The sequence below is a fragment of the Astyanax mexicanus genome, chromosome 4, assembly GCF_023375975.1.
Source record: "Astyanax mexicanus isolate ESR-SI-001 chromosome 4, AstMex3_surface, whole genome shotgun sequence".
Classification (NCBI taxonomy): Eukaryota; Metazoa; Chordata; class Actinopteri; order Characiformes; family Acestrorhamphidae; genus Astyanax; species Astyanax mexicanus.
In genome coordinates, this window is record NC_064411.1 from 32,727,502 (window position 1) to 32,750,594 (window position 23,093).

General features: G+C 38.7%; 1 protein-coding gene and 1 long non-coding RNA gene across 2 annotated transcripts in view; one reads left to right on the forward strand and one right to left on the reverse strand.

Annotated features, from left to right (window-relative positions):
• Positions 1-23,093, forward strand: part of LOC125801640 (macrophage mannose receptor 1-like) — a 224,400-nt gene that overhangs the window by 142,482 nt on the left and 58,825 nt on the right. The gene's annotated exons all lie outside the window — the stretch shown is intronic.
• LOC125801649 (uncharacterized) lies at positions 73-14,117 on the reverse strand. The gene is made up of 4 exons (XR_007438848.1): positions 14,001-14,117; positions 13,319-13,391; positions 3,594-3,671; positions 73-377 (listed from the first exon to the last, which is right to left on the reverse strand). It is a non-coding gene; the product is annotated as an uncharacterized LOC125801649 (long non-coding RNA).

Genomic DNA, 23,093 nt, shown 5'->3' on the forward strand with positions numbered 1-23,093 from the left:
GCCCTTGAATTAAGAGTATTTACCTTGTTTGTAACACATGAAGTTTCTTTTCTCTGTACACAGAGGACTTTCCCATGGTCTATCAGTCTTCATAGCAGCACAGCAGGGCTTCGTCCCACAGCTTCCAGTCACAGTCACATTATTACTGAATGTAACTTCATCACCATTAGACCATTTAGAACTGTTATTACTGCGCTGAAGACCAATCCAGGCCTTACTGTTGATCAGATTAATCAGTGCAGCGTTCTCTTCTTCACTGCACACAGTGACCAGATCAGTGTAGTTCTCTCTACAAGCTGCTCGAGCTTCAGACTGAGTCATATTCTTCTCAATGAGATGGAAAGTCCTGAGAGGACTTTTTTCTGTAGGAGAAAAGACTGTGGTGAAATGTTCACTAGTTAATGTATCATTAAGGACTGGTGGAGAAATTATGTGTTAAAGAGTACATTTGAAATAATGTCTTGCCATGTTTATTGTGTTTTGTTTGTTTGAAGATATTTTATGATTTAAGTTGAAGGTCCAGTCTCCTTCAGCTGAGACGTAGTAAACAGCCAGACAGCTCTAGAGTGCTGAAATGATAAATTCCTCTGAAATAATGCCTAAATTTATTTGGATGCAGATACTTTCTCTTTTCTCGTCCACCAAGGGGTGCTATTGCACTTCTCTCTCTCTCTCTCTCTCTCTCTCTCTCTCTCTCTCTCTCTCTCTCTCTCATTTCCTTTCCATGTTGTTGAAGGTATAGACCATAGACCATGTATATAAAGATGGACGCCGTGTCGCCGTTCCCATTCATTCAATGAAAATGAAGCCAAAATCTTCCGCCATTTTGGCGATTCAGAAACCAGAGTCTGCGCAGTAGAGACAAGAGGAGGGAGAAAGACTGTGGAGAGACAGCCTACTCATTTAAATAAACCCGCCCCTGAGGGCTGCCTCCACAGAGCTCACACAGTCTGCCGAGCCGAGCCGAGCGGAGTCCAGTCGAGCGGAGAATTTATCTGCAGCACGATAAGATTAATATTTTCATAGTAACAGTGCAGTTCGTGCATGTTATGGATATTAACCGTGTACCCAGCCACATGATAGTTCTGTATGTAGCAAGTGGAAGTGAATAAAATACAGCAAAAAAACCCATCACCAAAAGGCAGTGAATGCCAGGACTAGTTATTGCTTTAAACAACGAGACGAATCCGGTACTGATCCGGTACTGAAGCTCAGTTAATTTTGCCGCTGAGACGAACTGAGCACATTTGGCTAAATTCTGCACGGATTATGCAGAGTCTAAGCCAGTGCTGCTGTACATCAGCGGATCTCAGGCAGAGCCTTCATGCTATCTGGGTCAGCTTGCCGCACGCACCGGTGACGGGCGAAGCCACTGACCAAGTAAAAATATTAATTCTACAGAGTCTAGCGAATATAGTTAGTAAGATAACTACACTAGTGTTAGCTAACAAATTAAGCTAGCTATAAAATCCAACCGAGATTAAATGGTTCGCCTAAGATCTTGATAATTAATAAAATAAAATGCACACAGACACAGGAGTGGAGAGAAAAACAGCCAGCAAACTTACCGAAAAAACTGCAAAGAACTTTGTCCAGAATGTCTGTTAGAGCAATTAACAGCAGAACACGACATTATTAATACAACAATCTAAATTCAGTTTAGCTAATAAAAAATAATAACGGTAGTACAGTTAGCTAGCTAAATGTTTGACTAACTACTAGTACTAGTCTACTGCTTGACGTAAGGGGAAAAAAGAACATCATGCAGGTTCTGCTGACGGTCTGTTATTGGTCCCGCCCCGGGCTAGGTTTAACCCAGCCCTTTTTACAATAACCACACCTTTTTAAATAGAGCTGAATACATTTTTAAAAAATGAATTCTGTGGGAATATAAAAAATTGACAATATAAGCAGAGGTTACACTAACTGTTGCATTTAAATAATGGAGGTAGAATTACAGTATATTAGAAAAAAACGTGATTGAAAGTTGTCTGTTTTGCCATTGAAACCTATGGGGGTGGGTGGGGTTACACGGCTTTCTGCAGCCGAACAGCAGGGGGCGCCCGACCTGTGGTGGCTTCACTTTTGAGAGACGATGCTCTGTCCAGCTATATACAGTCTATGGTATAGACAATATACATAGACGCCTCATAGACTGAGGCTGCCTGAGTTGACGTTCAGCGTGGCCGCCATATTGGATAGGTTTCCCATGAGCCCCAAGTGCATTAATTTGTACTGAAGACGTTGTAGATTACAGCTATAATAGTTAAATAATAATCTACACAATTCACAATTTCACACTGGTGTATACACCAGACATCACAAGTTGCAAAAATTTATTTCAGGGAGGTACCCCTGGACCTGAAACAGGACCCCAAACTTTACCATATATATATATATATATATATATATATATATATATATATATATATATATATATATATATATATATATATATATATAAGCTCCCATATATACATAGCACCCTCCATAATTATTGGCACCCCTGGTTAAGAAGTGTTTTTTGGTGTTAGTACTTTGTACAACTTTCTTTTGCCAACAAGACAGTGCTTAATCTTCTCACAAGATGGGAGAATATAGAAAGAGGGATCTTTCACTATTCCTCTTTGCATAACCTCTCTAAATCCTCCAGAGTCCTGGGTCTTCTCCTATGCGCTCTCGTCTTCAGCTCACCCAACAGGTTTTCTATTGGGTCGAGGTCTGGGAACTGAGATGGCCATGAGAGGAGCTTGATTTTGTGCCTTGGGAACCATTTTTGAATAGATTTAGTCACATGTTTAGGGTCATTATCTTGATACAAAATCTCAGTGACGACCCATCTTCAGCTTTCGTGCAGAGACCACCAGATTCTGATTCAAAATGTCTAGATATTTCAAAGAGTTTATGATCCCATGTTTCCTTACAAGATTCCCAGGTTCACAGCATCACTGATCCTCCCCCATACATAACAGTGAGCATGAGGTGTTTTTCTGCATACTCATCCTTAGTGTTACTCCAGACCCACTTACAGTGTTTGTTGCCAAAATCTTGGACTTATGTCACTAAAGCACACGGTCCCAGTTAAAATCCCAGTAGTGCTTGGTAAACTCCACCCGTTTACACTTATGATTATAACTCAGAAAAGGCTTTCTCCGTGCATGCTATGGAGTGTGTAAAAGAGTGGACAGTGAGTGGAAACTGGGGTGTTTAAAAACTCCAGCAGCACTGCTGTAACTGATCTACTTTTACGTACGAACAGTGCTGAGAATAAGGACCGACCACCCAAATAATAAAAGCTGCTGTGTGGTGGTCACTCCTGTGGAGTCCTGAGCATTGAAGAACAGGGTGTAAGGAGGATATAAGGAGGATTTAAAGTATGCAGAGAAACAGATACAAGACTACAATCTGTAAGGCTGTGTGGACAATTAGTGCAATTACTCCTTATAGTTGTACTTATAGTTGTACTCAATTATTAATAATTTAAATGATTCTGTTATAGGTATTGTTATTGATGTACCCTTATTGTAAAGTGTTACCTTTTTTTTACTCCCACCCTATCTATAAATCTCCAGTGATGCCCCCAGAAGATGTACCTGGGAAGAAGACCAAAAGGACGAAGATCAGGATGGATGCCATATTAACACCAAACAACTTCCACCGGAGTCAGTGCCCTGTGGGTTTAACATACAGCATTAGAACTGTTCTAGACTGCAATCGGAAGAACTGAAAAGACGTTTTTACACCTGAAAGTCCTGACCATGTGTTTGTTATATTATATAGTTACACATTTGGTCTGGTAAGTTTTGGTTTTACACCACAGCTTAATAAGCACACTAAAGAACTTTGTTAAATCCTGTCACCATCATCTATATGATCTGTGTCTCGCTATACTTACGCAATAATACATGAGAGGAAGGGCTATAACTTGTAATATTGGCACTGCTGTGCTGCGGTTGTAGGCACCAATGTTGCACGTTATAGCACAAACCTCGAATGTATTATTGCGATTTTACCACAGTTCCATCATCGCTGTTTATTTAAAGATTTTGGCTTAAAGAGGACAAGAAAATACAATGTTTGGTTAGAAACACTCCTCGAGGTAAAATAATTTAATTGCTGCTCTGTTTGTAGCTGTGCTGTAAGCGCTACATTGTTGCAAGGTAAGCGTGGTGGTCTCTATTATCGGCCATTTCAGTCAAAAATGTAGAAATCTAAGCTTACTGTAAATAAACAAAAGAGCCTTATTCACCCAAATAAATGTTTTTCAGGAGAGAAATCTGTGTAGATTAAATTACAGTGCTCGTTTGACTTTGAAAGAAAACAATTTTTTAAAAATTACAGTTTTGTTAATACTGGCCCTCAGCAGCAAGACCTATGGAATTACAAGGATCCCCTATTTTCGGCCAGCTTACTTTCAGCTAAAAATATAATCTCTATATTAACTGAATATATATATACACCTCTTAACATGATATTGGTGGCTGATAATGTGTGTAATAATGCGTATTTTTAAATTGCTGGGCTTATTTGTGGGACCATCTTTGGCTGTGCTTCTACACTGTGCCTATGGGATCCAGCCCCCCAAGTGGTGTACAATGGCATTGCATATGGTTTGTAAGAGCTGCTTCGTTGCTAGGTTACCTGTCTCTGTATATTATTTTAATTACTGCTATTTTATAGTCGGCATTTGGTCAGGACAGGTGTAACCCACATACCCTGCTCTGCTTAACAGCGTAACAGCTTTTTCAACATTATAAGAATCATTGATACAAGAAAGAAATACCAAATCTACCACAAAATCAACACAAAATCCTCACTTTTTTGTGCTATATTTAGTTTATAAATGAGTATATTAATGCTTATTAAGACTTTTCTGGATGCTTTATATTTTCCATCAGTCAGCATTGACATGTCTGTTAATAACTTAGTAATACATTTAAATACCCAAATTAATTATTATTTTATTTTTAATATATGCTAATGACTTACTGATGAAAAAGTCAAAGTAAGATAAGCAATAAAGTCAGTCCCTTTCTATTTCTATATATATGTGTTGTAACTGCTTATTAATGTTTTTTAAAGTTATTACTGTACAATCTATTCATAAGTCCTTTATAAAGGAACCTTATATGTTTTCCCACTGTAAACAAAGTGGATCTATATTGAGACCACCTCTTTTGGTTTGAGAGACTGGACTCTCTGCCCAGCATCAGTTTTGGGCAGAGAACTGAAAGCATATAATTAGAATAAGACTGATTGTAATCAGAACCAATCAAAAATGTTAAACACTCATCAGTCATTTATAAAAGGTATAAACAGATGCAGGTACGCGTCTTACCTGAAAAAGTGCTGGATGCTGAATGAGGAACAAACACAGTCACACAGAAACTCTGATGCTGCATCAGTACATATTTCTTTTGAAGCTGATAAACAAATTAGACTGAGCTGGACAAAGTTTCCTTAAACATCCTACTCAAAGCTGGTTTTAGATGGTCTGACCACGTATACACCAGTTACCAGGAGCAAACCAGCTACAAGCTAATTTTAGATGGTCAACCCCTCTATCATCTTAACCCTTTGATGCGCAACATGGGTCAAAAATGTCCATAAATGCCCATTGTATTACTACCTCTCAAATACACACATGGGTCAAAAGTTACCCACCTTCATTTTATATGCTAATCATATAAGTCATATCATGTATTCATGAGTTTCTATGATGTATCTTTAAAATAAATGAATCATTAACAATTGTATGTTCCTAATAAGCAGTAAATAGCTTGTTTTTGTTCAGAACAAATCTTTTTTATTTTTCTCTCTTACTTTATGAAGAAACTTTTGTATTTCTACATCAAGGTTACACACACACACAGGTCAGACACAACCCACAGGCATTTACCATTTTACAGCTCATCACAGCTACTGTCACACATCTAGCTAAAGTATTGTAAGTATTTTTAGTTTACGTTTAGGTTACTTTAAGTGTGATCACATTAATAATCAGAAATGTACAGGTAATTATTAGCTAGATAACTAAATATGATGCAGTTGGCATAGCTTACTACCTAGCTAAGTAATTATAACTATTTTGCTATTATAGCTATGTCTAGGTAATGTAACTGCTACTTATAGCTATAGCTTGCTGCTTGGCTTAATATCCTACTAATGAACTTATAGCTATAGCTAGCTAAGCTAACTATTTTCACTATGTTCTTATAGGCCTGGACAATAATTCGATATCGGTATTTATCGCGATAAGAAATGTTTCAATAACGGTGATATCAGTTTTGTGGTATATCGATATGTATTATTTACAGAATCACGGACAGGCGTTTTTTTACTGGCGTCAGCTCGCCGCAGAGCTCAACACAGCCCCCGTAGCTGGGCTACGTCAGTGCGTGATGACGTAACCACACAGGCACGTAGCCAAACAGGCTAGGCTAGGCAAGGCTAGGTTAAAATGGCTAGGCTCTGGTCCGCTTCGCTACGCAGCAAAAATGTCTCGCGCTGGAGCCAAACGGAGCCGGACGAGCGGATCCAAGGCTAAGGTAGACTCGGTTCGGTCGGCCCCGGATCCTCGAGGGCGGCCGCGGTTCCGCTCCCTTGCCGCTTTGCTGCAAATTGTGCCGGAGAGTGCAGCCGACCAGCAGCGGTAATGTTAATACATCTAATCTGTTCCACCACTTCAAGCAACTCCACTACATACAATATTTTTCTTATAACGTTACTGACTGAAGCACTTTTACAGCTTATGTTGTAACTAAGTTATTCATAGTTGATAAAGCCTGTAGGTTTGTTTATTTGACGGGAAAATCTTGTCGCTTTATTTATAAAGGCTTCTTGTATTCTATATCCTAGTTGAAACACTTTTGTTTTAATCTGTTAAATTTGTTCACAAAGAATAAGAAGCTCGGCCTCTGTTGTAATTTAAAGTTATTTTTATTGGTAATAGTTATATAGGCTTATGTTTGACAGGGATGTCATGTTATTATTTTGCTATATGCAAATAATATTGAGCATTGATTTATTTTGACTACTTTTATTTCTAAAGTATTAAAGTTTTTGTGAAAGGAGGTTTCAAAGGCTTAAATTAAATTTTCAGACAGTAGTAGGTACAGATTTCCGATAGATAGATAGATAGATAGATAGATAGATAGATAGATAGATAGATAGATAGATAGATAGATAGATAGATAGATAGATAGATAGATAGAAGTGCATATAATGAGGGTATCTGATGCCAGCCATACAAAAAGTGCAAATACACAGTTACATAATAATTTAAATTCGTAGTGCTGCAGGGATTGCAGGGCTTCTTAGCAGTTTTCTGAGGCCTATTTAAGTATTTATATCGATATCGAAATTATATCGTATCGACCGAAATTTAAGGAATATATCGTGATATAAATTTTGGCCATATCGTCCAGCACTATGTTCTTATAACTAAGATGTTATACCTACTATAATACATAGTTATATAGTTATAACTAAAACAGAATAAGTCAACAGGTAGCTAGCTAACTGTAATTACTTCTTGCTGACTACTTTGATAAATATAGCTAAAGATTGCTAGGCTATTAAGCAAAGTAGTTAGCTATAGGCCAGCTAAGTGAATAGCAAAGCAATTCAGCCAGGTCACCACAATAAAACTGTATGCATGTGTATATGTATATGTATATTGCTGTGGTCTGAAAATGTTGTCCTTTCATTTTTTTTTACCAGAATATGGCTGATAAGAAATATACCGCCAAAGAATTCTCTATGCAACATAGAGAATGCTGCATAGAGAAACTCATGGGGAATATTAGGTCATTTGTACGAATTTGGAGTCTCCAAAATTCATGATGGTGACCCAGCGTATTTGCCAGCTGGTGATGTGGGTGTGTCTGAAGATGCAGCCCTCCTACATAATTCCTCTGATGATTACTCCTTTCATCAGAAGAGGAAACTTAGACTCAATTTTGGTCCGACCAAGAGAGGTGGTCTCGGTCCGGATCTTCTGAACCATGGTCCGGTTCGCCTGCAGTGCTTTTCTGGGTGGTTCGAACTTTCGGACCAATTACAGGAAGCTAAGCAGGCGTTCCTCAGCAACGGCAGCAGAAGAAGAAAAATAACCAACTACTACTGACTGCAGCCTGCGGGGAGTTGGACGTCCAGCACGTCCAGTCCCACCCACTTTGTCCACGCCACGTCCTTTCAGTCTCGCAAGCTTGTAGTGTATACACAGTATTAAAGCCGGACGACACAGCACATTATATTTAAAGTCCGCTAACTCCCTGTACATTGTTTACTTCCGTTCAGAGGCGGAGCTAAGACATGATGCTGACAAAGTGGGCGGGACTGGATGGCATGACGCTAACAAAATGGGCGGAGCTGGACCCACTGGACTTCCAACTCTGCCTTCCTGCAGGCTGCAGTCAGTATCCTCTCAAAATAACCGGAAAAGCAGGAAAAATGAGCCGTGGATACAGTTGCTTCAGGACAAGCATGTTCGTTTGGCGAATTTTAACTAACATAGGGTACCTGAGGTTGCTGCTGTTATAAAAACCACAATACAAAGGTCTTTGCTGCGCTTTCAGGTGTGAAAGTACCCTAAGTAAAAAAGGATCTTACTGGAATGAGGACTGTTTCTTGGACAACTGCAGAAGAGGTTTCATCCCTAGTGACTGTGTCACCATAGATAAGCAGCTTGTGCCATTTCGAGGAAGTTTCTACAATATATGCCCAGTACGCGTGCAAAATATGGAGAGGAGGTTTAAAGAAACCTTGGAGACAATGTCGTCCAATAGTTGTGCAGAGGAATCAGACAGACAGGCAGACGATATCCAATAGAGACATATATGTATTTTTTAGCACATTACCTACATAGTTTTCCCTACATAAATGTTTTATTTTATTTCTCTTTAAGCAACATAGTAGACTAGAATACAATACAGTGCAACACATAATGGTGTTAACATTTTAAGAATTTTGTGATGAATAAATGTACAATATTTTCCCCTCTCATTAGTCACTACAGAAAAGTGTGCAAGGGGCACACATATTAGTGGTCATCTGTGAGGGATGTAAACAGAGTAAGATAACAATTTATACTCTAGTTATGTGTAGTTAAGTGGTTTTGTTTTTGTTTGGTCATATTTGCCCAGTTTGTAGTTCAGTTCAATAACTGTGTCATCTGTTATTATTAAGCGATAATACATGAGAAGGAGTGTTATAACATGTAATATTGGTACTGCTGTGCTGCAGTTGTAGGCACGAGCAGCAACAGCAGTTACCAGGTGCAAACCAGCTAAAAGCTTGTTTTAGATGTTTGAACCTTCTATCAACTTAAAGCTGGTTTAGATGGTATAACTAGCTATACACCAATTATCTATAAAGTACACAAATGCTACGAAAGGTTAAGAAGACAACAATGGAGATTACCGCGAGCGGCCTGTAGGAAAGACTTTCTTGATTTCACCTATCAACATTGAGGGCAAGATCTTCTTTGGGATACTGGTGAAGAGCCTGGGGAAACTTCCTGGTGGAAAATTAGTATATAGATACTTCAGTCCAAAAGGGTGGGGTGTCAGGGGTATCAGGCTGCCTTGAGCATACCAGCATAATCACCAAAATCACTGAAGATGCAAACAGGAACAGGGGTGACTTGACAGTCCTGTGGTAAGATCTGACAAATGCCTAGGGAACAATACCCCACAAGTTAGTAGATTTAACACTAAAAACCTACCAATTTTCAGAGCGATTTCAGAAATTTTTGCAGTGTTATTTTGATACGTTCAAGATCTCTGTGCTATGCTGGGACACGGCATCCATCAGGTACTTGTAAGAGCATTTACAGATGACCTCACCATCACAGCAAAATCAGTACCAGAAAGCAGGTGGATCTTGGAGGAGCTGGTTGAGCTCATCGACTGGGCACAAATGGTTTTTAAACATGGAAAGTTCCGAAGCTTGTTACTGAGAAAAGGACGTTTCCAGGATTGGTTCCATTTTAAGACTAAAGATGCTATTATCCCGACCGTTAAAGAGAGACCCGTTAAGAGCTTGGGAAAATGGTACAGGTCAGATCTAAATGACAAGCAAAGCGTGCGGGAGATGGTCAGCCAAAAAGTCATCTGGATGACCTCTCTGGAGAAAAGCAGCCTACCTGGAAAGTACAAGGCTTGGGGTACTCCCTTGGCTGCTTTGGCCACTGCTTGTCAATGAAGTACCTGTCTCAACTGTCAAGTCATTAGAGAGAATAATTACCACCTATTTAAGAAGATGGCTGGGTGTACCAAAAAGCTTTAGCTTTATTGGACTGTACAGCACAGGATGTTACAGTTGGAGTTTAAAGCAACAAAGATACGAGACAGCAAGGATGGGAAAGGGCGCAAAGCAAACATCGCCGTTCGAGTGGGCGCACGTGGTCAGCCAGCAAGCCCTGACAGAGGTGGAGAACCGATTGAATCAGGCAGACATGGTTGGCGCAGTAGCCCAGGGCAGGCTTGGCTGGGGTGCTCAACCAGAACAAGCTGGAAAAAAGCTAACCCAAAGGAGCGACAAAGCATAATTCAGAGAAAGATCTGTAAGGATGAGAAGGAAACCCAGCATGTCAAGGCCATAGCCATAAAAAAGCACGGCAGCTGGATAAGTTGGGAGGGAGTATGAGAGAGGGCTCTGACCTGGAAGGGCATTTGGAGCATGGAGGGACATCGAATAAAGTTAGGGGATAATGCATAATCCATATTTCCATTTCCATTTTTTTTTATTTGAGTTTAATTTGTGATGCAGAACACAGTTCAGTTTATGGTCTTTTAAATGAGTTAGGGTATAACACAGAACCCATACTTTCACCATAATATAATTTCTGAACTTATAATTAAGTTAGGGTATAATATGTAGATCATCTTTTCAGTGTAGTACAGTTTCTGCTGTGTTGGTTGAGTTAGTTGGTTGAGTTAGATAGTGATGCTTTACTATAGTACCTTTTCTGCTCTTTTTATTACATTTGATTGCGATACATTCTATTCCAAAACAACTATTACTGTTTAAGCTAGCCATTTGTGAGGTGCCTTTTCTTTCTGTGTTTTGGAGACACATTTGCAACTAATTTCCCTATCCAAACTAATATTTTTCTTGTTGCCCTCATGCTGCCATGCAAATACAAAACACTGAACAATGAATTCTGTCTTCAGCCTTAGAGGTCTACAGTAACACAGTTTAAGTCCTAGACATCTAAAGTCAAATAAACATTACAGGAGAAACATTGCATGTTTAATATGTTTAGCAATGAGTTTCAATCCTATTTCACCCCTTGTCCCTATTACTTAGCTCTGCCCTTCTTTTTTGTACATTCACACCTAGGAGTAGGGTGTATACAAAGCAAAACAGAGATTGGTTGTGTGAATGAAACACAACCCTTTTGTCACGTCCTTGCTCTGTTCCATGTCGTCTCCTGTCTGTCTTTGTGTTTTTACTGCTCTGTTTGTTTACCTTCCTCCTCCGTGCCTGTGTCAAGCCCCATGTGATCCTGTGTGTTCCTCCTCTGTCTCCGCCTTTAGTGTTTTCACCTGTGTTTCATTTGTAGCACATTACCACCATAGCAACCCACACGGATACCAAAGCAACACCATAGCAACCGATTAGCAATACCATAGCAACCACTCCATGTACCATAGCAACACCTTAGCAACTATCCTGTGTTTCCTTTAGGAAATGCACCCTTACCAATCACCCAGAGCTGCCAACAGTTGACAGTTGCCAACAGCAAATTCTACCGCTTTGGCTTTAGATGCACGCAGTTGTGTGGCTGCAAATATGATAATTAGTTTTAGTAGTAATCCAGCCATTCATTTAGCTACGCATCCACTCTGCATAGTCATTCTATATGGACCAGACTTAACTCCCACTCATTCTCTCTCTCTCAGTCGTGAAAATCTCTCTCCAATGTCTGATCTAAGCCCAAAAAATTTAATTATTATCTCAATAGCAGTGTCAAAAAACACTATTCATACAATAAATTGATTTTTATATTTAAAACATTGCACAATTTAGAATTTCTAAATGCTGAATTTAACTGTCCATACTTATAAGAAACATATATTGAGACCCCAAGATCATTAAAAATTGATTATTCAATCACACTTAGGGAAAACAAACACATAGAAAGGTGTCAATCTTGGAAACTAGTAGTCATATTGTATTGTTTTTTTTGTGTGGCTATTGTGCTTTTTTAAAAAAGTAGATCTAGAAAATGATTTGTACCAAATTTGATGCTTGTATCACAAATTGAACTATTCTTTCACTAACCTGCAGTACTAATTTGGTATGTCAGCGTAATTTATGTTTATGTTGCCATCTTGTGGTGAAAGGTCTCCCAAACTCTGCTAGAAGAGACGCTATTGTTAGAATGCTCTGTGTAAATTATATTTTTTTTTACATAAAGTACATTTATGTGTATATTTTGCTCAATAAAGTGAAGAGGTCAGTGTATTATATTTTCTGGGCACCAATCAGTCCAGGCCTGCCACAAGTACTTTAACTAGTTAAATGCTGGCTTAGGAGTGTGAGTATGTGTGTGAGTGTGTGTGGGCCTACTACACAGTTTAAGGTTGAACAGTTAAATTCCCAACCATTTGAGTACACTGTATCTAAAGCCCTATCCGGATGGGATTAGTTTCTTAGGGGGTCCTCTGTAATTTTATTCCCGTCTGGAACGACCATGTATGTGTTTTTCTTAGGCGTCCTCTGAGAAAATTACAGGCTGAATTACCTACTGTTTTTTGCTGAACTCTGTGGTCCTCTGGTAATTTAAGTCCCTTCCGGGCTCGCATCTTTGAGTTTCGTCATCTTGCGTTTAATAAAATAGCTATTTGTCCACTGCCATGCACCCTAATTACACTTTGTGACCGAGAACGCCAAAAAACCCTCCTGTTTTTCCAACTGCAGTCCAGATGCAAGAGTTTTATCACTGAGTAGAGAAGTGTGAAATATTTTTCACAGACGTTCCCCTGAGAAACTAATCCTGTCCACATAGGGCTTAAGAGTTTTTTGTATACATTATAAAAGTTTGGTTTAAAATAATTCTGATATAAAAGGGTTTTTTATTTCATTTTAAGCTAAAATCAGTTTAAAGACATCTGTTATTGTTGTGAATTAATTTAATTTACTATATCTTGCTAAAATATGCACTAAATATACAATATGTAAAATTCATCATTATTTAATTAATACTCATACCTTTTAGTATGGGGTGTATATATTTAGTCCAGGTCTAGAAGATGATTTGTGCCCAATTTGATGCTTGTATCACAAAGTCAACGATTCTTTTACTAACCTGAAGCACTAATTTCGTCTGTCCATGTAATTTGTGTCTATGTTGCCATCTTGTGGAGTAGCTCTCCTAAACTCTGCCAGAAGAGATGCCATTGTTAGACTGCTCTGTTTTAAAGGAAACCATACTGAATAATAAAATAATGAGTAACCAGAAATTACCAGGCGATGAAAACAAATGTAAATGTAAATGTTTTTTTTTGCGAATTATGTTACTATTAAATGTTTTTAATATAAAACTTAGCTATAGAAGAACTAATAAAACACTAATGATACAATATTACTAACTACTTTGAGATAAATAGCAATACTGATAATAAATCCCTTATATACAAAATACTAAATTGTACACTCATAGTTGTTTTGCCATTTGTTTTAAATGTGTGACAGATATTTTGGGCTAGTTTAAGCTTTTTTAAAGGGCTGGTTTTAGACTGACTTTGGGCTCAATATTTTTGATGCACCTGACAACCATGCTATGCTTTTTTCCAAGGAGAAACCTCCCTGAAGTTATTTTTTGTCTAAGGAAATAAAGTTTATTTTATTAAAGTCTGTAGTTACTATAAAATATAACTTGAATTAATTGGAGAACACAGAGTACTGTATCTCTCACTTAGCTAGCTAGCGCTAGTTTAACTAATGTTAGCAAAGTTAATGAAAAGTGAGTGAAGCCTGTTTAAACTCACCTCAGCAGCTCTCTGCAGTAATTTAACTCACCGCGGGTAATATAGAACTCAGTGTTTAAACTGTACAGCGAACAGAACTAGTAAAGACCTACTGTAGAGTATTTTAGTGGAGTTAAATGTGTTTGTTTGTGTTTAATGGACACAGCGCTGCTGTAACACTGTAAGCGAGCCTCTGTTTCTCTCGCGCGCGCTGCTAGTCCTTCCCACACTGAAACCTCATTGGCCAACTAAGCATGAGGAGAGGCCAATCAGGATGCTCACTCTCTCACTAGGTGTGTGTCTTCGTCTCTCGCCCTTTTTTGCATCTCACGGGGCATATTTTGCCACAATAAATCACTTTTTACACCGTTATTCAGGCTCAAAGTAGCTCCACACCTCATTATTAGAATCTGAAGAGCTCTGACATTTAAAACGAGGCATTAAGAACTTTAAAAGTGCACAAGAAGCTTATTAAAAACACTGTTTACATCACAGATTTAGCTAATCGCCTGGCACCACCATCTTAAGGTAAAGTCGTGACTAACGCTGTACCCGTGAAGGAGGCGTGACCAAGATGTGTGCTGTGCTGCTATGACTGCAGCTTCAGCTGGTATAACAGAGGAGACTGCAAACAGAAAAAAAGACAGAATGGTACGTGTTTTTGTCTTTCCAGGTGGCAGCAATATGCAATATGCAATATGCGTTGACTTCCGTCCAAAACATCATCTGTTTTTTTGTCTGAGCACAGCACACACTTCTTGTTTACTTTTAAAGTTCTTAATGCCTCGTTTTAAATGTCAGGATTCCAACAATGAAGTGTGGAGCTACTTTGAGCCTGGATAAAGATGGAAAAAGCGAAATAATATGCCTTGTGTCACCCAGTCTGAAGGGTGTTTGGACAAACTGATAAAATTACTGGATCTCTGAAAGCTGCGGGAGAACAGAGGTGTGGTATTCATCAAAGGTAAGTACTTTTCATCATGTTTTACTACACCAAAAATCAATTTTACACTGTTCTCCTTTGAGCTTCACTGAGTTGCAGGATAACCTAGCAAAGGATAGCACTGAGCCTCATGGGGATAGCTTATTAACACTGGACATGTTTGATGTTTGGTTAGCAAAACCAAGCGTTATTGTGTCTGACCCAAGCTCAAGACCTGTTCACCAGACACTCAGAACAACGGTTACCTAGCGGTTAGCCAGTATGGCCGCAATGATTAGTGAGAGAGTGACAAATCCTGAGTATCCTGATTGCCCTCTCCTTATGATTAGTTGGCCAATGAGGTTTCAGTGTGGGTGGGAGAGCTGGAGAACACAAACAAACACATTATACTCCACAATTATCTACTGTCTGTCTTTAGTAGTTCTGTACAGTTTAAACACTGAGTTCTATATTACCAGTGGTGAATTAAATTACTGCAGAGAGCTGCTGAGGTGAGTTTACTCCTTCATTAGCATCACTAACATTAGGTAAACTAGCTTTAGCTGGCTAAGTGTATGGTACAGAAACTACAGACTGTAATCAAAAACTAAATTTTCTTAGACAAAAAGGAAGGTATCTCTTTGGAAAAAAGTAAGAAAAACAATCCATACAAATAACCTATAATCTCTTTAAAAAATAACATCCAGTCTGTGTGATTGTTTCCTACTTTTTTTTTCTTTTTAGTTTAATATAGGTAAAAACCATTAAAATATACAGCAATATTGATCTATTGAATATCTATCCTCACCAGTAGCAAGTACAAATGGAGGACATGACAAAAAAATAATCGTGACTAATCAAACAAATAATCGGAAGATTAGTCGACTACTAAAATAGACATTAGTTGCAGCCCTATTAGCCAGTCTAGCCAGCCCGAACTTCCACCAGCACTGTGGGAGACTGAACTACTAGCCAAGCCACCCCAAGCTAACCCCCGTCGCTCGAGCTGCCCTGTCTGTGCTGCTGCAGAGAGAAGAAAAGAGACACTGAAAGAGACAGAGCTAAAAAAAAAAACACACAACCACAAAGTAAGGTATTTTAGGGGGTTTTATTCAGAATAGGATGCACTAATGTTGTACATTTAAAATCTATAAAATATACATATCATTGGTAAAATTATTTATTTCTCTTTAACATAAACCTAGCAAACCCAGAACATTCTCAGAAGATCAGTTACGATAAAACCAGGTTTAATAGTACTACATTTACCTTACCTACAACCCCAAATTATCAAAATTTGGGACAGTTGGGAAAATGCTTAGAATAAAAGAGTTTCTTATGCTCACTTTGATTTTAATTAAACTGCAGACAGTATTAACACCAAGATATTATTATACCCTGTTTCATTTGCTTAACTTCATTTAATTTATTAATATACATCCATTCCTGCTTCAGCATTTAGATCCGCAACACACTCCAAAATAATTATTATTTGGGAAGTGTCCAATTAAGGCTACTAATGAAGGATGCATTTTCCTTTATACTGCAAAATATTATTAAATGATTTAAGGATATTTTTGTATTATTATTTTATGCTATATGGTTATAAATGTATAATGATTACGAAAGCGTATTAAAAAATCATCATCAATTAAACAATTAAAACTTGCACATACAATAAACAACTGTATATATGAATAGGATGATTATTTCACTGTACATAAAACCCTGAATGTGTATCTACAGTTCTTATCGAGCCATTTGAAGTCTTGCTCTGTGTCTATGGCACCGCAGTGCTGAGACAATGGAAGTTGTGGGACTTGCCCTCCCACCCAGTTGGTCCAGGAACCCAAACCACTCCCATCAGACCAAAACCAGAAACCAAAAAGTTGACTCTGTCCAAGCCCCACCCACAAAGTCCCAGAGATACCCCTCCTCCTGAGCTCGTTCTTCACCTCATTGTGGTCAGACTCAGTATGAATGTGCAGCAGACCAGCCCTGTTATCTTTCTTACAGTAGTACAAAGCGTTCTCCCAGTTCATACGGTCCTCACTGACATGGAGGAAAGCTGATGAATACAGAAAGACATTGTATTAGGGTGTTTACACATCTAATGTGTGAAGATTCCAAAATCTGAAGTGGACCCAACTTAGTGATCTATAGGGTGTGTCAGCATGTCTTTGCTATTGTAATGACGGGAAAAGTACACCTTGTGTGGAAAAGGCATGTATTAATCCTCTTAATTAATCATGATGCATTTTAGGTGTAATATGAAATAAACCAATCAGCATGTCACTTGCCATTCCCCTTAAGAGTCAGTGCTTTGACTTTGGTGCATTGGTATTAACAGAGAAAACATAATGGTGGTATGGGTGCATAACTTGTCACTAGTGTTTATTGCTTATGTCTTCTGTCACTAGGGTTTATTAGAAATGTGACAGAAGACAGAAGCAGAAGGATGAATTCTGAAGTGTACAGGAATTTACTTTCTGCTCAGATTCAAATAAATGCATATATATTCTGCAGTGGCCAAGTCAATCACCAGATCTGAACCCAATTAACATTTCCCCTCATTTAAGACAAAAGTAAATTTAGAAAGACCAACAAAGATATATATATATATATATACACTACCGTTCAAAAGTTTGGGGTCACTCAAACAATTTTGTGTTTTCCATGAAAAGTCACACTTATTCACCACCATACGTTGTGAAATGAATAGAAAATAGAGTCAAGACATTGACAAGGTTAGAAATAATGATTTGTATTTGAAATAACATTGTTTTTACATCAAACTTTGCTTTCATCAAAGAATCCTCCATTTGCAGCAATTACAGCATTGCACACCTTTGGCATTCTAGCTGTTAATTTGTTGAGGTAAGCTGGAGAAATTGCACCCCACGCTTCTAGAAGCAGCTCCCACAAGTTGGATTGGTTGGATGGGCACTTCTGGCGTACCATACGGTCAAGCTGCTCCCACAACAGCTCAATGGGGTTCAGATCTGGTGACTGCGCTGGCCACTCCATTACCAATAGAATACCAGCTGCCTGCTTCTGCTGTAAATAGTTCTTGCACAATTTGGAGGTGTGTTTAGGGTCATTGTCCTGTTGTAGGACGAAATTGGCTCCGATCAGGCGCTGTCCACTGGGTATGGCATGGCGTTGCAAAATGGAGTGATAGCCTTCCTTATTCAGAATCCCTTTTACCCTGTACAAATCTCCCACCTTACCAGCACCAAAGCAACCCCAGACCATCACATTACCTCCACCATGCTTAACAGATGGCGTCAGGCATTCTTCCAGCATCTATTCATTTGTTCTGCGTCTCACAAACGTCTGTGTTCTTTTGCCCATCTTAATCTTTTTCTTTTATTAGCCAGTCTCAGATATGGCTTTTTCTTTGCCACTCTGCCCTGAAGCCCAAAATCCCGCAGCCGCCTCTTCACTGTAGATGTTGACACTGGTGTTTTGCGGGTACTATTTAATGAAGATGCCAGTTGGGGACCTGTGAGGCGTCTGTTTCTCAAACTAGAGACTCTAATGTACTTATCTTCTTGCTTAGTTGTGCAACGCGGCCTCCCACTTCTTTTTCTACTCTGGTTAGAGCCTGTTTGTGCTGTCCTCTGAAGGTAGTAGTACACACCGTTGTAGGAAATCCTCAATTTCTTAGCAATTTCTCGCATGGAATAGCCTTCATTTCTAAGAACAAGAATAGACTGTCGAGTTTCAGATGAAAGTTCTCTTTTTCTGGCCATTTTGAGCGTTTAATTGACCCCACAAATGTGATGCTCCAGAAACTCAATCTGCTCAAAGGAAGGTCCGTTTTGTAGCTTCTGTAATGAGCTAGACTTTTTTCAGGTGTGTGAACATGATTGCACAAGGGTTTTCTAATCATCAATTAGCCTTCTGAGCCAATGAGCAAACACATTGTACCATTAGAACACTGGAGTGATAGTTGCTGGAAATGGGCCTCTATACACCTATGTAGATATTGTACCAAAACCAGACATTTGCAGCTAGAATAGTCATTTACCACATTAGCAATGTACAGAGTGTATTTGTCTTAAGTTAGGACTAGTTTAAAGTTATCTTCATTGAAAAGTACAGTGCTTTTCCTTCAAAAATAAGGACGTTTCAATGTGACCCCAAACTTTTGAACGGTAGTGTATATATATATATATATATATATTGTGTGTGTGAAGTCAGGACTTACTGCTGTGGCACAGAGCAGATCCAGTATTACTGCACGGCACTGAATACATTTTTCCTGATACCAGTTTCACACAGTCTGCTGGAGAAGATTTAGGGTGATCGTCCCACCAGTTTCTGTAAGCAGATCTTCCTCCATCAGCCCACTGCCAGTCATCATACAGCAGACCAATCCAGAAGGGATCTCTGCTGTTCATTCCTTCTTTGTTCACTTTTTCATTCTGCTCCTGATCTCTGATGCTGACGAGATCAGTGTAGTTCTTCCTGCAGTAACTCTGAGCTTTAAACCAGGTCAGAGACTGATCAGTGATCAGGTGATAGCTGAAGTTAAGGTCATTCTGATCTGTGGAAGGGAAGCAATGAAAACTTTGTATTTAGAGTTGGATCTAAAAAGAACAAATAGTTCAGAGTTAATACAGTTGAAATATCTGTAGTTTATAGTCTGTATTTACCTTGTTTATAACACATAACGTTTCTTGTCACTGTACACTGAAGATTTTCCCATGAACCACCAGCAGACATAGCAGCACAGCAGCGCCATGAGTCACAGTCTCCAGTTGCAGCACTGAATGTAACTTTATCACCATTAGACCATTTTACATTCCTGTACAGACCAGTCCATGCAGAGCCGATACCAGTCAGTCTGATCAGTGCAGTGATGTCTTCATCATTATACACAGTGACCAGATCAGTGTAGTTCTCTCTACAAGCTTCTCGAGCTTCAGACTGAGTCAGGTTCTTCTGTATGAGATGGAAAGTTGTCAGACGATTGTTTTGTTCTGCAAGAAAAGAGACTGGGAGAAACGTTCTGTAGTTAATGAAGTGGAACAAACACACATGGCTTGGATAATTCTGATACATGTGATTACATTTAATACACTTTAAATATTGTTTTTAGGGGGCACTATGATCAGGAGATCAGTGGTTCGAGTCCTGTTCATGTAGCTTGCCAACGGCTAGCTACAAGACTCCAAAAGGGTGATATCGCTCAGCATAAGCCGCCTGTAAGCGGATGTATCAGAACCGAGTCGCTGCACTTTCCTCCGAGCGCACTGTGATGCTACCTGGTAATGCTTCATGAGCAGCAGTTTAAAATGAGGTGGTGGCTGACCTCACATGTATCTGAGGAGGCATGTACTAGTCTTCACCTTCCTGGTGTGTTGGGGCATCACTAGTAATAAGTTGGGTAATTGGGTGTGTAAATTGGGCAGAAAATGGGAAAAAATAGAAATAAAATTATATATTTTATACTATACTTTATTATAGGTCATGTAGATTCCCATGGATATGTTCACATTTGTTTTATAAAATCTAAATTTGAAGATGGATGTGCTTGGTGTGTGAGTGTTACTTGTTTAGGTTTACACTGGATTTATGAGCTTAGTGTAGCAAAAAAGTAATAAAAGCTAATACCCAGCCAATTATCAATTGCCAAAGTTCAGTTTTGACATATTTGGGGATATAAAAGTGGTCCACATGGTCCCCACTGGATTTTAGACTGAAATTTCATGCCATGTAGAGCCTTCATTTATTTATAGACAGTAACTAACACACTCAATATATTATTTTATTGCTGTCAGTATGTTTCTGAGACAGTAATTAACATATTTTAATTATGCTACCCAACATTACAGTCATGCCGACATTACACCTAATGATTTCAAGCAAGTTCACGGTCGCAGACAAATTTCCAGAGTCGGGATAAAACCACGAGAGTCTTGTTAGAGTCGAGTTGTGGTCGCGTCATCTTAAATTCAGTGTAAGGTGGTTGGGACTGAAAGGTTTAGTCAGTCTTTTTCTTTTTTCGTCCTGCGTTCAGATCAAATCAACCGTTTAATTTTATCATAAGTCTTAAGACTTGGCTCACACATAATGACGAGAACAATGTCAATAACCAATAGGAGATCTACAGGAAGGCAAGAATATTTTTTACATGACTGTTTAGCATTTGTGTGGTGGTTGAATTATGAATACAATGTTTAGACTTTATTTTATTATGGATGATTAATACTTAATATTGTTTATGTATTATAGTAAGTGTTATTTAATTTATTTAATGAAAAACAACCCATATAGGGCTTTAAAAATATTTAAAAAAAAAAATATATTTTATGAAGGAATGAAGGACTTGAGAAAGTTACACTGTATCTGGCCTCAAAAATGACAAGTATGCTCTAAAAAGACAAATATGCTCTAAATATACTCTATTTATTTTTTATTTTATTTTATTTTGCTTTGCAGAAAAATCTAATGATGCCAGTGCAAGCCTTGCTCTGTGTCTACAGCACAGCACCGGTGGATAAGTTGAGGCTCCAGTGGTCTCTCACTTTAAAGTGGTTTAGAGACACAAATCACTTCCATCTCACCAAAACCAGTGTCAAAGTCTGACTCATGTAAAAGACCAGTCCTGTTACCTTTCTTACAGTAGTTCAGAGTGCCGCTCATCCCGCTCATACGGTCATCACTGACATTAACAGATGCTGATAGAGATGGAAAAATACAAAAAGAAGCTTTAATTTACATACGGTGTGTTATATAGATGATACTGAACACTGCTGAGAGAGTTATAGAGAGTGAAGTCAGGACTTACTGTTGTAGCACAGAACAGCAGGCACAGTATTATTGCATGGCACATTTTGCCATTTCCCATTCACATTCAGCTGTGTACAGTTTGATGTTCGAGGGGAACCAGTGTCCCAGTTTCTGTAAGCAGATCTTCCTCCATCAGTCCACTCCCAGTCATCACGCAGCAGACCAATCCAGAAGGAATCACTGCTCTTCATCCCTGCTATCTTCACTTCTTCATTCTGCTCCTGATCTCTGATGCTGACCAGATCAGTGTAGATCTTCCTGCAGTAACTCTGAGCTTCATACCAGGTCTTATTCTCAGTGATCAGGTGATAGCTGAAGGTGAGGTCAGTCTGATCTGTGGAGGAGAAAGAGTGAACACATTAACACTGAATTATGAAGCTGTCTGAAAAAAATCTGAGTTAATACTGTTAAAATATTGATAGTTAATAAACAGTATTTACCTTGTTTATAACACACGAAGTTTCTTTTCTCTGTACATGGATAACTTTCCCACGATGCATCAGTCTTCATAGCAGCACAGCAGAGCTTTGGCCCACAGCTTCCAGTCAGAGCACTGAATGTAACTTCATCACCATTAGACCATTTAGAACTGAACTGACTGCGCTGAAGACCAATCCAGACATTACTGTTGGTCAGATTAATTAGTGCATCGTTCTCTTCTTCACTGCACACAGTGACCAGATCAGTGTAGTTCTCTCTACAAGCTGCTCGAGCTTCAGACTGATTCATACTCTTCTCAATGAAATGGAAAGTTCTGAGAGGACTTTGTTCTGCAGAAGAAACGACTGGGGATAAAAGTTTACTAGTTAATGTATCATATGCAGATGTGACGTGTGTATATGTTTATTCTGTATTTTTGATGATTTTATGATTTATATAGATAACTCAATCAGTAAACTAAACAGACTTATGGTGAGCGAGGTCTAACATGCTGAGACAGATTAAAATGCATCAATAAAATCCAGTCTACAATTCATTCATACTTGTGATAAATAACCAGACATTAGTTCTAGCTGGTTGTGTTCTGCTCTAGAGCTCCAGAGTGAAAAATGATGGATACAATTCAAAGAGGAGGATGTTTGTATTTAATTGACTTTCTTTTCCAACAGGGGGCGCAACTGTACTTTCATAAAGCAAGTGGAGAAAAATGACCGCTCCACAAATGAGAATCTATAATATCTAAAATAACAAAAACTGGTTTTAAATCACAGTTTTCATGCATCTTGGCATGTTCTCCTCCACCAGTCTTACACGCTGCTTTTGGATAACTTGATGCCTTTACTCCTGGTGCAAAAGATTTAAGCAGTTCAGCTTGGTTTGATGGCTTGTGATCATCCATCTTCCTCTTGATTATATTCCAGAGGTTTTCAATTTGGTAAAACCAAAGAAAC